Raw genomic sequence first — 15,756 nt, forward strand, 5'->3', positions numbered from 1 at the left:
GATGCATTAAGAGTAGAAACTGTGCTCAGACAAGAGTCAAAAATCCACCCTACACTTGCATGCCCTGTCTTGGAACAGGGGCACCTTTCCCCAGGTGTTCAGCACGACCCCACCTTGTGTCTTACAGGGGGGATGTGCTGGTGCTGAAGCAACAATCCCAGCAGCTTTACCAAATGCAGAGGTTTATCCAATAAACAAAAAGCTGCTGGCAATTAATCTAATTTAACCAGGGTGACAGAGAGGAGCAGCAGGTTCAGGGGAGGAGGCTGCTGCTGCTGTCCATCCCCTTCTCCATGGAATGGCACCACTGTGGTTGTCACCACTCCCTGGGCTCAGGTACCTCAGGCACAGCAGAATTCCCAGACAGGAAAAATGCTGTTGCAACCACTGTGCAAAATTTTATTTTACTTAATTAGAAGACAATTAAACCTAGGCAATAATGTTTCATTAAGCATGGGCATGTATTGATGATGTTAGCATGGATAAATGGAGACACAGAAGGAGCAGATAATTGGAGAGCAGACAGATGAAGTTTTAAACAACTTTGGTTTGTAGAAATGAGTGAGAGATGGTTCTGTCACCTGCCCTGAGGCCAAGCTGCAGCTGCAAGGGTGATGCAAAACCCACAAAGTTTTCCTTCCCAGTCCATCAGAACTTCTTAGAAGGGAGAAGATCCAGTCAGAGGGACTCAAAGCCTCCTTATGCCCATTAGGAAATCATAATCGCCAAGTTTGTCATGAGGATGTGATTCCAGCCACAACAGAACAGCCAAAATGCAGATTATCCACTCAGGTTTAGTCCTTCAAGGTTGGTGCAGCTGGTGCAGTGCTGGGGGAGGTTTCCAGTGAAGGGGCACCTATGGAGAGAGGTTCCTCCTGCTTGGGGGAATTTCATCCCACAGGACCTCAGCCATGGAGCAGTGCCTGTGCCAGGAGGGGTCTGTACTCCCACAGGGCAGCCAGGCTCATGCATCCCACTGGAAATCTCCCAGCAAGCCCCATCTGCCTCTTCCCTTGGAAATCAAATCCTTTCATCCACCTTCAAATGTATAAACCCTCACTGCCCATCTCCTTTGGGCACCTGGCCATTGCCTTCTGCATGACACACCACGAAACACCAACCTTTTATTTATGTCTCACGTTAAAACTGTGCAGCACAACCCCATAAAGCTCAGGAGGGCCAAAACATTATCACCCCTTTTGCCGTGTCACCACTGCCCAGCGTCTCCTACAGCCTCCCTGCAAGGATTGATGTTCTCTCCTGCTTCCCTAATGCTTCATATAATCCAAGAGTAAATGTTTGTCCTATGACAGGGAGAACTGGCATGTAAAACATGTCCCCCCACACAAAATGTATATATATATCCCAGGCTGCCATATGCTTCTTCCCAGTGGATACCACGGCAGGAACGCGCGTGTGGAGCGGAGCCAGCACCGGCACCCGCAGGCAGGACCCTTCTCCAGCTCACCCTCAGCCCCACTGAACCCACAGCTCCTTGGGGGTTCCAATCCTTGGATTGCAGCCCCAGCCCCCCCTCAGGGATGGAAAACACCTGCCTGCTCTCCCCCAGCTGATGCGTCCACAGGAACCACCAAGGAGATGCTGCGGGCTGGGGAAAAAGAGGAATTTTCTCCTGCTGTTTTAATGAATGATGAATAGATGCTGCTAATGGCTTTATGGCCGTGGGGATGACACCGGGGAGGTGAAGTGTTTAATCTGGTCCCAGTGACTATATATGGTCACTCTGATGGAGCCACCTCCCTCTGCTCACGCTCTGCTGCCCTTGGCTCCTGGCACTGGGCTCCGCTGCAAACTGGCAGGGCCTGGGCACGGCGCCGGCGCGCCAGAAGTCAGCAGACTCCCCACGTTCCTGTGCTCTCTCTCCCCCTTTCCCAATTTTTTCCTGGCTCGTAAAAATCTTTTATCGGTTAAAAACCAGAAATAATGCGCAAATACTCAAGGAAAAAAAAAAAAACCAAAAAAAAAACATTTTAAGAGTGCTTTATAGAGAACTGTTGCACGGGGGAAAAAAAAACAAACCTGTCAAGTTACTTATGCTTAAACGTACATTTCATAATCACTTTGAAGCTTTATGGAAAAAGAAATAAAATCAATCTTTTGGTGAAAAGTGTATCAATTTATTCAGCTCATACAGGCTGGTTTGCTAGAGCAGGGTAGTTTGTGGCTGCGATTCCTGCCCCCTCCCATCCACCCACCTAGGGGAAAAAATGCACTGAAATATTTGTCTTCATAGGAAACGCAGCACCAAAAAAATGCACTCGACACGCAAAATTCTGTGAAAAGTCTGACGTGAGGAGCTCTGAAAAGCCTGAGGCCAAACTGTGCCGGCTGCGAGCAGCCCCGGGAACACACACAGCACAAAACCTGTGCCAAGGGCTATTCATCTTCATTTTATCCCACTGAGCCCGCAGCTTTCGGGGGGTCTTGGTCACCGCACCAAAGAACTGTTCCCATCACTCCTGTCCCAGCAGCATCCTCCATCCCTCCTGCCCAAGCCAGCCCAAATCCCCGGGATCCTCCCCCAGGCTGGGAGAAGGAGGAAGCTGCACACGCTGCTTCCATCCTCTGTCCCAGCAGTCCGATTTTTATTACCTCCGTCCCCATTTAGGAGTAACCACATGACAAACCCGAGCGCAATCCTGCCCGGGGAGCTCGCCTGGGATTGCCTCTCCCTCCCCCGGAACACGGCATTTTAGCAAGTTTTCCCTTCACAGCAGAATTTGTGGCTACAAAGAATGTAAGATTTAATTTATTTTTTTTTCTTTTTTCAGATTCCTGTTCTGCCTCCAAACATTTGCTTAAAAACAAATTGAACTTAAAAAAAAAAACCCCGAAAACCCCAACAAAAAATAAACCGCTAATGAATCACAGTTCCTAGCAAATGAGCAATTGCAGTTGACACAATGAATTATGCCTGAAGCAAGCTGGGAAACATATTTTGCAAATGATCTCATCCACAGGCAAACCTGGCATGACACTTGATTTGCTAAAAAAGACACAAAGCCTGTCAAAATTCCTGTCACTCTGCAAATAAAGTCAGGTAGAGAAAACCAACAGCCTCACCCTCTTTTAAGCATGCTTCACCTATTTCTCAATTGCTCCACAGGCTCGATTTAATAAAACAAAAAAACCCCACACGCCCTCCTGTAGGTGTGCCCATCCCAGTGGGTGCTGAGGGCTATGGGATCCGCTGCCACTTCCCTGCATGAGGAATAAATGGGCTGGGAAGCTCTCTTTGGATGCCAAACACAGGCTCAGCTCGATTTGAAGCCTAATTGCAGCAAGATACGATGCTCGATGCTCGCTCTGGCCATTAGGTATGGCAGGGAACTCACAATTCCCTTTAATTTCCTCCAGCTGAATGCCTGGGTTTTATTTCTTTCATTACATTCAAGTAAACTCAAAGACAGGTTAGGAAAGAGGGGGAAAGAAGCCACTCAAGTGCAGTCCCCCCTGCTCCTCAGCATCCCTGGAGCTGTCTCGGAGCAGTTCCCTTCTGCCCAGCACATCCCACCCTATTTCCCCACCTGAAAAGCTGCTGGCTCAGAAAACCTGGAAAAATTCAAAGCCATGGCTTGAATCCTCCTTCTAACCCCATTTTGTCAGGCTTGAATATTTTTAAACACAGAGCAAAGCAGGAGCCGAGTCCCAGCACTGTTTCCCAGGTTGTTCCATGATGTTTGTCCCCAATCCACGTCACCCCAGTGCTGCTGTGCCAGCAGGGCCAGCTCTGATCCCATCCCTGCAGATCCCCGAGCCCTCCAGGAGGCCGGGCAGGGACCACGGGCTGTGCTACAGGACAGCCTGAAATAAATATTTCCATTCCAAGGTGAGCTGGGTTGTTTCCCCAGCCGGGAAAGCGCAGTCTGGAGGTTTCTCCCGAGCCAGCCCAGAGCTCCCCGGGTGGATCAGGCTCTGGCAGGAGCTCTGCTGGTGTTTCTTCCCTGGCCAGCAATGCTGCAGAGTGGCCTCGCTCCTCCTGACACCTCCAACTGGGATCTGAGCCAAAGCCCAGTCCAGAGGGACTCACCTGGATGCTCCAGCCAGGCTCAAGTTCAAGGAGAAGGGATTTTTCTTTCCTGGACTTACAAGCAGTGAGGATGCTCCGTGTCCCCCCCCACCCCGAGTGTGGGGACGCTGCCCTGTCACTGGCACCGGCCGAGAGGAGCCAAAATCTGTCTCCAGTTCCAGCAGGCTCCCTCAGGAAAGCACAGTCATGGCTGGGGGAGCTAAAAGGCTTTTATATTGCCAGAGGGCTCCAAAAATATCACTTCCAAAATGATCCAGCATCAACACACACAACTTAGCTAATAGCATCCATCTCTCAGAACAAAGTGGGGCTCTGGGAAAAGCTTGGGGAGCCCTGGACAATGTTTTGGGACCACTGCCCTGCACAGCCACAGCCCAAGGAACACTCAGACCACATCTCTGACCCCCGTGGGACCCCCTGCTCCTGCCCTGATGCCTGGCTTTACTCTGCTCTCTGCAATTCCAGCTGCCTTGGGAGGTTATTTTTTGACAGATTTCAAGTTTCAGAAATTCTTCCCAAGCCTGCAGTGTCCCAAAAGGACAGCTTTTACCCAGTGAAGCCTTAATTAAAAGGCCTCTGCAGGAGGAAAAACCCCAAAACACAGCAGTCATAACCACAGAAGGACATTTACTCTCAGAAGGAAGAGGATGAGACCCCTAATTTTTTTTATACTTGCCACTTCAAATCCAAGCATTATCACCTCTGTCATCCTCACCCTGAGGTCACAGCCTTGCTGTCCTCAGCTGGGCAAACCACAGCAAGTCAGCTCACAAGCAAGAGCTCAGCTTTGCTCTTTTCAGTTAAAAGCTTTCAGAATTTCAGAGCAGGCTGTGAATCCAACAGGAAATTTGGGGTGAGGCGAGCTGGGATGCTGCACTTTGGAGCAGCCCCGGTTCTCCTGAGGACCCCAGTGGCAGTGTCCCCACGGAGCAGCAGCAGCAGCAGCAATCATCCCGGTTTGTTTACCGATCCCAGCTTCTCCTGCTGTTTAATATTTCAGCTGGAGAAGGTGAGCCGGCACGCCAGCCCTTCAATTACGCAGGGCGAGAGGCAAACACTTGGCAGGCAGCGAGCACATCAAGCTGCCCACAAGCCTCGCAAATGCCTCCGGAAAGGAGAGGGGAGAGAGGGGGAAAAAAAAAAAAAGAAGGGAATATTCAAATTAATGAGCCGGCGGGTAATGGAGACTTGGCTGGAAGCGATCCTGCACTTTGCCGGCGGAGCAGCACGCGATGTACCGCTGGCGTTGGATTTTCCTAGGGCAGGGAAGATGTTTGGAGAAGTCCTTGAGCGCTGTAACTACAGCAGGCTGCGGCGGGCAGGGGAGCGCGGCGCTCCCGCAGCCGAACCCAACTCCTGTCCCCGGCTCCTGCAGCAGCAGCGCCAGAGGGGTCCCCGCCGGGTCCCGGGGGACCCCCGTGAGCCCCCGCCACCCCACGGCTCGGAGGTCCATCCCCAAATCCCAATGTCAGCGCTCGGCCGGGTTTTGGATTTCAATCTCTCCCTTTCCGCAGCGTTTCCCTCCCCCGGCAGCCAAAGTCGGAGCCTGCGCCCGCATTTATCCCCTGAGCGCGCCCTCAGCCCCGCCGCCCCCCGGAGGGCTCAGCCCCGGTCCCCCCCGTGCCGCAGGAACTGCCCGAGCCCCCACACCCCGCTTCCCACGGGGGTCACAGCCCCGGCGGGTCCCCCCTCCCCGGACCCCCCCGGGACCCCCGGGACCCCCGGGCTGTGGGTGAAGGGCGCGATGTGCGCGTCCCCCCCAGCCCAGCCCAGCCGAGCCCAGCCCGGACCGGGCCGGGCCGGGCCCGGCCCGGGGGCGATGCGGGCTCGGCGCTGTCCCGGGCGCTGCCGGGGCCGGTCCCGGGGCCGGGCCGGGGCTCGGGGCCGGGCTTGGGTCCCGGGGCTGCGCTCACCTGCGGGGCGCCGGCCCCCGAGGCTGCCCTGGGCCTGACGCGGCGGGGCCGGGCGGGGGCAGGAAGGGGTTCCAGCCGCCCCTCACATGGACTTTCCCTGGGCTCGCCCAGCAGCGCCGGCAGCCGCCGCACAGCCCGGCCCGGCGGGACCGGCACCGGCAGCGGCTCCGCGCCAGGGCCGCCCGCGGGGCGGGGGCGGGAGCGGGGGGCGGCACCGGCCCGGGGGGACCCGCGGGAGGAGCCGGGGGGAGCCGGGGGGGGGACCCGCCATGGACCCCCCGAGCCCCCCCGGGCCCGCTCCCCCCACCCCCGGGCCGCGGCGGGGCGGGCACGGCCCGGAGCGGGGCGGGACCCGCGGGGCTCGGGCTCCTGCCTCCGGCTCCCAATGGCTTCTACTTATTTTATTTTATTTTATTTTTTTATATTATATTTTATTTTATTTTATTTTATTTTATTTTATTTTATTTTATTTTATTTTATTTTATTATTTTATTTTATTCTATTTTATTTTATTATTTTATTTTACTTTATTTTATTTTATTTTATTCTATTTTATTCTATTTTATTCTATTTTATTCTATTTTATTTTATTCTATTTTATTTTATTCTATTTTTTTTATTTTATTTTATTCTATTTTTTTTTATTCTATTTTTTTTATTTTATTTTATTCTATTTTTTATTTTATTTTATTTTTATTACTTTTTATTTTTATTACTTTTTAATTTTTATTACTTTTTTATTTTTATTATTTTATTATATTTTTATTTTTTTTTATTTTTTATTTTTCATTTTTTATTTTTTATTTTCATTTTATTTAATTGTATTTTTTTCATTTTATTTCATTTTTATTTCATATTATTCTATTCTATTTTAATAATTTTATTTTCTTTATTTTATTTTACATTTTATTTTATTTATGTTTTATTTTATTTTATTTATTTTATTTATTTTACATTTTATGACATTTCATTCTATTTTATTTTAATATTATTTTATTTTATTTATTTATTGCGTCTATTTTAGTCTATTTTAGTCTATTTTATTTTTTAAAACTTTTGTTTTATTTCTATTTTACTTTTGTATATTTTATTTTTATTTTAGTCTATTTTATTTTTATCTCTTTTTACTATTGCTTAATATTTAATCTCATTTTATTCTTTATTTTATTTTATTTCTTTTTTGCTGTTTATATTTATAATTTCCTTTTGCTCTTTCAGTTTTTTAATTCCTTTTATTTCCTCAGTTTACACTTTGTTTAATTTTATTTTTCTTTTTTATTTCATTTCCTTATTTCCTTTTCATTTCTTTTTTTACCTGATCATTTATTTTTTCACTTCATTTAATATTTCTTTTTCATTTAATCTCATTCCTGTTATTTATTATTATTTACCTTTATTACCTCAATTATTTCATAATGTAATGAACTTCCATGCTCTGGAAAAGCCACTGGAGTTTTGGCCTTTATCCCAGCCCAGATTTGATGTCACAGGGAGATGCCCTGTGCTGACCCACAGCTCCTTTTCCAAACCCTCCTCCTGCAGAAAAAGCCTTTAAAGCCTCACAAAAAGCAGAGTAATCTGAGGGGGAACTGCTCGAGCCTTGTGGACACATTTCCATCCCAAATTTCATCCTATAGCCTAAAAGAATAAAAAAATCCTTTTGCTTTGTTGCCTCCCTGAGCCCAAAATATTAAAATCAGCAAATTTGCATGATGAAAGTGCAGCGTTGGCCTTACGTCTGCTAAAGGAATTTCAAAGGAGTAACAAAAAACCTCTTTAAAGCAGGAGCCTCTTGCTGTCTGCTTTGCATGCGAGATTATGTCAGAACTTCTTTGAATCTGGAAGTTTCTTTCCTCTCGCACTCGCGAACATTCATCATTTCGAGGCTGCCTTAAAATCTGCAGCAAAATATCCCCATATTTTAAAAATCAGCATTGAATGCCTAGAACTGCTCAAGGCTGAGGAATTTCATTAGCACTTGACACTTTAAAAAAACAGTGTCAGGTCAGGACAAACACATTTGCTTTTCTGCTGAAGATAAATTCGGGTTTGGTTGTTTTTTGGTTTTTTTTTTTTTTAGAAATGATGCATGAGAAATATGTCCCCAAAGCTCATTCTGAGGCAGAGCAGCCATACAACCCTTCAGTGTGACAGCCCCAGCTCCCCTTCCTCGGCTTTCATGGAAGCATCTCAACATCAGCTCGGCAGGAAGAAGTGATAGGAAAAGGAGGAATGGCTTGCAGCTGGGAGAGGACAGGGTGAGAAGGGATTTGGGGATCCTTCCCTGGGAGGGTGGGTGCCCAGAGAAGCTGTGGCTGCCCCCAGATCCCTGGAAATGTCCAAGGCCAGGTTGGACAGGGCGTGGAGCAACAAAAAGGGAAAGGTGAAATACGAGAAATATCTCCTGCAAGAACTTCCCTGGCACAGGAGACACCCAAAGCACCTCCTCGGGGTCAAACATCCCTGTGGGGTGGCCAGCAGTGTCCCCCTGTCCCTCCCTGAGCATCCTGTGCTCCAAGGATGCGGCTCAGCGAGCTCCTGCTGTCCCAAGGTGCTTCCCTGAGCTCCGTGCTCCGGCTCAGCACGGGGATGTGGGGCTGGGCAGCCCCAGCACCTCGCTGAGGGGCTCAGGAAATCCACACCCATGGGGGGATGGAAAACTCCACCAGTGCTCCAACAGGAGAGAAAACCCCAGCTCTGTGACTCGCCCAGGGCCTCCCCAGCTTTGAGAGACAGCAGAGGCTGTTAATGCTCCAGTCCAGGAGCATCCTCCCTCCCTTCAGCCATGGACATTTTAAAAGTGTTCTGTGATGGAGAAAGAAACATTTCTTAAGTACCATTTGATGTCTCGGAATGGCTCCAGGGCTAGAGAAAACATGTTTATTTACTACTCTGCTGATTTTAATGCGAAAGATTGGTTCAGTGAGTAGAGGAAACAAACCAGGCAACATTTTCCATAATGTCTGCAAAGTGTTCTTGGGCTGCGGAAATATTTTCTTCCTTTCTCTCTCTCTCTCTCTCTCTTGCCTGCGTTTTTTTTTTTCAATCTAGCATTTCAAATTGAAGAATGGCTTGAGGGCTGAAGAAATCATTTGATAAAATTCCCAACATTTACATTCTTGCAGGAGGAGAGCTAACTTTTTTATTTTTTTTCCATCTGAACAGTGGTTTAGTGAAGCAGAAGAAACAATCCTCCAGCATCCCACGTCCCTTTAACCCTTTCTGGCTGCAGCTCTTCAGCTGAACTTTTGCTGTTCACTGCAAAGCTACAGGGATTTTGTTCCTTCTCCAAATTTTGGGCTCTAAGGCCACTGGAGGTGGCTAAAATACACTTTGCAGTTTGATTTCCAGGTGTATTTCTGGATGCCTGGGTGAGGGGGCCAGCCTGGCTGGGGACCAGCCCATGGCAAAGCATCAATCACTGCACCAATCTCTGCTTTATTTTGTGCAGGGACGTGACTTTCCAGCAAATTTGGTAAGGAACAAGACCTTCAAGGTCTTTTCTAATCTTCCTGCCCCCAGAGATGCCGCTGTGGGAATGCTCCTGGGTACGGCTGGGACCGATTCCCAGCATTTTGTGGTGGGGGCATCACCCTGAACACCCATCAGGGCAGCTCCGGGCTGGAAGGGATGCTGGAAGATTCAAAAATTCAGGAGTTTTCGAGGAGACTCCTTACCCTGCAGCAATCCTTCAGGGAACTTTGCAAAGCACATCAATTATCTTATCAGCAAGAATTTTTGTAGTTTGCTTTGTGTGTAGAATAAGTTTTATCTCCCCAGCCCAACGCGTGACCAATATTTGTGAACTACAAGGCCTTGTGGTGGGTGGAGAAAATCTCCAGAAATCTCCCTTTGATGGCCCATTTAGCCACCACTCCAGCACAATTGATATTCACGGAGGGAGGAGAGGACACGGCAGCTCTGTTCCAGCCGAGCAGAGTTCACCGGGATTAGCATAACGCCGTGAACGGCGGCAAATAACAAAACAAAATGTATCAGAACCCCTCGTTTATGCTCTTTATTTATTTATGCCGGAGGGATCTGCCTTTTCCTCTCCCGTTCAGCCGAGCGATCTCTGCCAGGTGATGAGTTCTTGTTGTGCTCCTGTAGGAACAGAGACAATCCCTGAAGGAAAGGAGAGCACGGGGAGTGCGGGGAGAGCCGGGGGATGCTGGCAGCCAGCAGGGCAGGGGCTGAGCCATGGGCAGCACCGACCCTCCGGGTGCTCCCTCTCAGCCACCCTGCTCAAATCGGGGCTGAAGGCAGCTCTGACACCGCCTTTCCTCCTGCAAAATGGAGATGGAGAGGTTTGTGGCTGTCCTGGGACTTCTTCACCTCCTGGCCCTGCCTCCCGTGTTGCGGTGTCTCCCTGTCCCTCCCCGCTCCCGGATTTCTCTCTGCTCCCATCGGGGCTGGAGTGGATTTCACTGGGAAAGCTCCAGCCCTGCTGCAGTAAATCTCTCCTGGGTCACGGGGGTCTCATTCCAGCCCAGCAATGTTTTCGTGTCAGCCCCCAGAGCTCCCCCGGGAGCCCCGGGGCTCGGATTTGGCATTTTGATGGAGTTTGAGCTCCCTGAACCCGGCCATGACCCTGCGGGGGCTCTGCCATGCAGCCCTGTGGTGACAAGAGCCTCTGTCACTGCAGCTGGGACAGTGAACATCCCCCAGAGTGTCACACATGGCAGAGAGATGGGACAGTGAACATCCCCCAGAGTGTCACACATGGCAGAGAGATGGGACAGTGAACATCACCCACAGTGTCACACATGGCAGGAGAAATGGGGCTTTAACACCACACTTTGGGATGAGCCCCTGAAATCTTTGCTCAGCCAAAGCCACAGCACCCAGGGAGATGATTCCTTACCCAAGAAAGCCTTTTGTTTGTTGTCTTTGGTGGCTGTTCTGCTCTGTCATTTTTTCTCCATGGGGTTTTCTCCCTCCCAGCTTGATGGGTGGTGATGGCTCCAGCTCTCCCAACTCCATCCCTCCAGCTCCCAAAAGGCCAGCCTGGACAGGGAAGCACTGCTGCCAGGTTTTCCCACCTCACTGCTCTGGCCAGGGCTTTTCCACCTCGGTGTGGTGAAGTCACTCATGGGGAAATGGGATGGAATCAGATGTTTGTGGAATCCCAGAATTGTTTGGAAGGGACCTTAAAGACCATCTCAGTCCGAGGCAGTGAGACCTTCCACTTATCCCAGGATTCCACCTTATTCCACCAAGCCCTTTCCAACCTGGCATTGGACACTTCCAGGGATGGGGTGAAGTTAAAGTTGTTATTTTTTATGAATAGCATAAATAAATCTCTGAGTTCTTTACATGAAGCCTCCACACAAGGCTCGAGCATCACCCTGTGCCACACAGCTGACACGGTGCAGATGTGGATTATTTTGACTCCAGCCAGGCTTATTTGATTTACATTAAAATGATTAGGAATAAGTTAAAACAAACAGAAATGAGATGTCTCCAAGGCAGCTGCATTGTCCTGACTAAACTGGCACAAGGCTGTGTGTAAAAAGGCTTTACTTGTTAGTAAATAGAGAAATCCTTCAGATCCTGCCGGGAGAATTGCTCCAGAAGCTCAAGGCACCGCTTGTTTCCAGCTGGGTCCCCCGAGGTGAGAGCAGGGCAACAACAGAAAATCATGTATCATTGGCCTGTTTTACTAATTATTTATTATATAATGGTGTGGTGCCTGTGCACCACTCTTCTCTGTGGGAGAAGAGAAAGCCCAGCCCTGGGAGGCATTTTCTGGCTGTGTTAATTCGTGGCAGGTACTCACAGCCTGGCTCAGCTGAGGCTGCCAGCCTGGGAGCCTCTGACCTCCCTGGACACTGCCTGCAGGCTGTTCTCCCAGGAGCAGCATTAAAATAAATTTCCATAAAAGTATCTGCTTTCATCTTAAAGACTCAACAACGTGCTGGTGGATGGAACCTCGTCTGGTAAATGATGTTGATATTTAATTGCCTCTAAAGCTCAGAAATGGTATTTAAGTCAAGCTGGCGCAATTCACAGGACGCCACCAGGCTTGCTCTGGCTGCCTGCTCTCTCTCTGAGCTCTGCCCATGATTTCTGCTCCCCAGATGAACCATCTGACACTTGGCTGTGGGAGCAGACATCCCGTTAGTGCCGGATCCAAGAGCCCTGGGAGACTGGGGCAGCTCTCCAAGGGACTCATTCCTGCTGCAGCTTTGCTCTGGAGTCAGGGTTTGTTTTAAAGAGTTTGGAAAACTGGAAAGGAGCTTCTCTTTTGGGTCTGGCAGAGGAGGTAAAGCTGCTCCCTGTGCACCCCTGTAATGTGGAGGGGTGTCTGTGGCCAGCCTGGGGGATTTGGGGACATCGAGCAACACCTCATGATGTATTCAACCCAAACTCCTCACACACTCTCTCAGGCCTCTCACAGAGTGTGCCTCATTTCTTTGACAAAACCATCAATTTTTTGAAGTCTTTCTTGGTTCATAATTTTAATTCATTTAAAGCTGACCACTCAGTTGACCGCTGAGCCAATAAATGGTGCTCAGGTTCTCCCTACAGATCCTCTTACACCCCTCACTATTTCTGACGTAGGTGCTCAGAAACACAAGTGAGATGCCTTTAAATCAAGATGCTCAGGTCATCCTTGGAGGGCAAATAACTCTGGCCAGGTGGAAAGGGAAGGAGCTGGCCACGTGTCTGCTCTGCAGGAGATGATGATACCCTCGATGAGAGCGTGAAACTGCCAGAGACAGAATCAGGCATTTGATTTTTCTAAGCTAAGCATGTAAATGAGACTGGCATAATCGGTCTGTGTTTCCCCTTCCTTTCTGTAGAGGAATATTTTGGGTTGAAGTGTCTGTGATGTGACTGATGCAGCAAGTCAGCGCTGTCAGAGCCTGATTCACGAGTCGGTGCTGCAGTGCTGGGGGTGGGAGCAGGTAACCTTGGCTCCTGCTCCTCCTCCTCCTCCTCCTCCGCTGGGATCCGGTGTCACCGGCAGGCTCTGTCCCCGCTGGAATGGGCTCACACCCACGGGAGGGTTTTCCTCGCTCACGGTGCCAGGCGGACAGAGAAACCAGCAAAGCTGTGCTCCCGTCTTGGTCACTGACAACAGACCAGGCAGGGGCACAGAGCAGCCCAGACATCTCCTGGAATATTGCTGCTGGACACGAGATGGTCTGGAATTTTATTGTGAGGGATCGAGTGACTCTTGGTGCTGAAGCTAAGCCAAGTCTCTTCATATTTCCCACAGAACTCGGGTGTGATCTTATCACGGGAGCTGCAGTAGGGCCTGTGCATTGGCACAGCTCCCTTGCTATTGTTGAGACAGTCTTGGTCTGAGAAAATTTAGAGTAATAATGATCCCTCCTGAAGTGTATTGTTACTCTTTATTCTGTTTGCCCTGGTAGCTGCACCTTTAAAGCAGAGAGGGCACCCCAAGAAAAGCCACCGCTTCGGCCCACCCAGGACAACACTCCAGGAGAGGGGAGAGAGCTTTGCCAGCCAAAGATCTGTTGGGAAGAAGCCTTCAGCTGATTGATTTTCCAGGTTTCCCACAATGATTTTTCCTATTGTTATAAGACAAATGTCTAAGCCACTCTTCAGGAGGAGCTGGGCAGGGTTGTGATGTCCTGCCCGGCCCCCAGACCCATCCATCCCTCTGGGATGTCTCCCACCTGTTCTGAGGTGCTCCTGCTCCTGCTGGGGCTGGGCTCCTGGCACCAGGCAGGAGGAGGAACTGGAGCACCAGTGACTGCACACAAAAGCCTGGGAAAAAACCTGCTGTGATTTACCCACACCGAGTTCAATAAACATTAGATCTGATGGCATTCATCGTTTTTTCATAGCATGCTCGATTACTGCTTCAGTTATTGCTCAAATGACATCATTCCTGGCAAAGGAATTGATTGATTTTTTAATGAATATTCATATGGCATTTCAGCCAGGAGTAGGCATTAATATTCTAACAAAGAAGAATGAAACGTACATCCTAATTTAATGAATGATTGTAAATATGTATCTGATGGATAATGTGACGATGAGCATTTAAAAAGGCATCCATAGTCACCTCAGGGGCGTTTTTTGGGAACAAAGGGGCAACCAGGGTGCAGGCAAGGCAAAGAGCTGAGGGATGGACTGGGCCACCTGGTCAGATCTCACCACAGATCTCCTGTCACTGGAGCTGGGGCTCTGTAGCACCCTGAGATAAATCATATATTGATAACACTTGCTGATCCCAGGCAGTGCTGGGGCTGTGACGCGGCGATGAGAGCGAGATGTGAAGCTGGACAAAGAGACAGGAGGGACAGGAGAGAGCCCCCATTTCCTCCTTGTCCCTCTGTCCCACCCCAGAGATGCCGGGGGCTGGTTGGAGGCAGGTAAAGCATCGGCTCAATCCCCCCGTGGAGCTCTGTCATGTTCAATTCCCTTCATCAGATTACGGCTGCGAGGCTCGTGGTCCCCGAATGTACATATATTTGTCAGACATTCTTAAGATGTCTCCCCGTTCTGAGCACTGATCCTTTGTGAAGGCAACACTTGTAGTGCTTAAACAGCGACAACAGCCTCGCTTCTCCCCCTCGTGCCATCCCAGCTTTGGAAAACACTAAAACCCCGGCCTTAGAGTGCCAGGCTTAGAGCCTCTCAAACTGGCGTTTAATTTAAATGTGCCTTCGGTGCCGGGGGGAGAGCACACACCTGAAGCATCCTCTGGAAGCAGGGATAAATCAGGGCATCGCCATTAAAGTCACCGAGGTGACAGGCACGAAAGGCTATTTATACCCAGCGGCGATCTATTGTGCAAGGGAGAGAAGAGGCCCTTGTGCTGACAAAGCACAAACCGGCCCGGCCAAAAGCAATCCCCGAAATTCCCTGCAAGCCTGCAACCTGCCCTGGGACCTTCACATAGGAACAGAGCTGCTGCTTCTCCACCTTTCCACTCCAACTCCTGGAGCTGGCGGGGAGCAGGGGTGAGCTTTGGGGGGCTCTGCCCCGCGGTGCCCCGGGAGCGCAGCCCCGGCTCCCGTTTGCACATCCTCGTGCGTGGGACCGAGTTTGCCGATAAAAATACAGCCGGAGTTATGCTTGGTATGGAACAAGCAGGCAGTAGCTGCCGAAGACTTCACAACATCCCGCTCTTGGCTCGCCTCCAAAGCACCAAAACAAAACAAAAATTCAGTTGGCATCTCTGCGGATTGAAGCGAGTTTTTCTTTTTGCAGCAATTGCTGAACAAACGTTTCGATACTTGTGCCGCCGCCCCCGTCCCTGCTTTCTCCCCCGAATCATGCGCTGGAAGGATGGAAAAGATGCTCAAGGTCATGGGCATGCTGTGAACAGAATGACAGAATCCCAGAGCCACTGAGGCTGGGAAAGCCCTCCCAGACTATCGAGTCCAACCTGTGACCGATCCTCACCTTGTCACCCAGCCCAGAGCTCTGAGTGCCACGTCCAGCCCTTCCTTGGACACCTCCAGGCCTGGGGACACCACCACCCCCCTGGGCAGCCCCTTCCAACCTTTCACCACCTTTTCTGTGAAGAAATTCTTCCTGACCAAACCTGCTCATTGCCCATCTCTGTCCTCAGTGGCCTCACTGCACTCTGTCACCAATGTGGAGCTCAAGCCTCGGGTGTTGGGGGCCTTGGCCCAGCAGGACCTGCAGGAATGGACCTGCAGGTTTCTCCAAACCATTCTTTTATCTTGCTGGGGGCTTTTGGACCCCCAGGGAGATGCAGCTTGTCCATCTGGGCTGAATTCAACCTCCTGGGCCTGCCCTTCACATTGGAAAAGCAAATTCACCTTCCTCCCATCCATGGGCTGC

At 50.0% G+C, this 15,756-nt stretch overlaps 1 protein-coding gene across 1 annotated transcript in view; it reads right to left on the bottom strand.

The window, feature by feature from the left end:
- NACC2 (NACC family member 2) overlaps positions 1-6,072 on the bottom strand; it is a 55,383-nt gene extending 49,311 nt beyond the window's left edge. The window contains exon 1 of the mRNA XM_014257956.2: positions 5,965-6,072. The gene's annotated coding sequence lies outside the window, so the exon portion shown is untranslated. The remainder of the gene's footprint in view (positions 1-5,964) is intronic.
- Between the last annotated feature and the right edge of the window lie 9,684 nt (positions 6,073-15,756).

The sequence above is a fragment of the Pseudopodoces humilis genome, chromosome 22, assembly GCF_049639895.1.
Source record: "Pseudopodoces humilis isolate 2021_Gansu_Grassland_sample_001 chromosome 22, ASM4963989v1, whole genome shotgun sequence".
Taxonomy (NCBI): Eukaryota; Metazoa; Chordata; class Aves; order Passeriformes; family Paridae; genus Pseudopodoces; species Pseudopodoces humilis.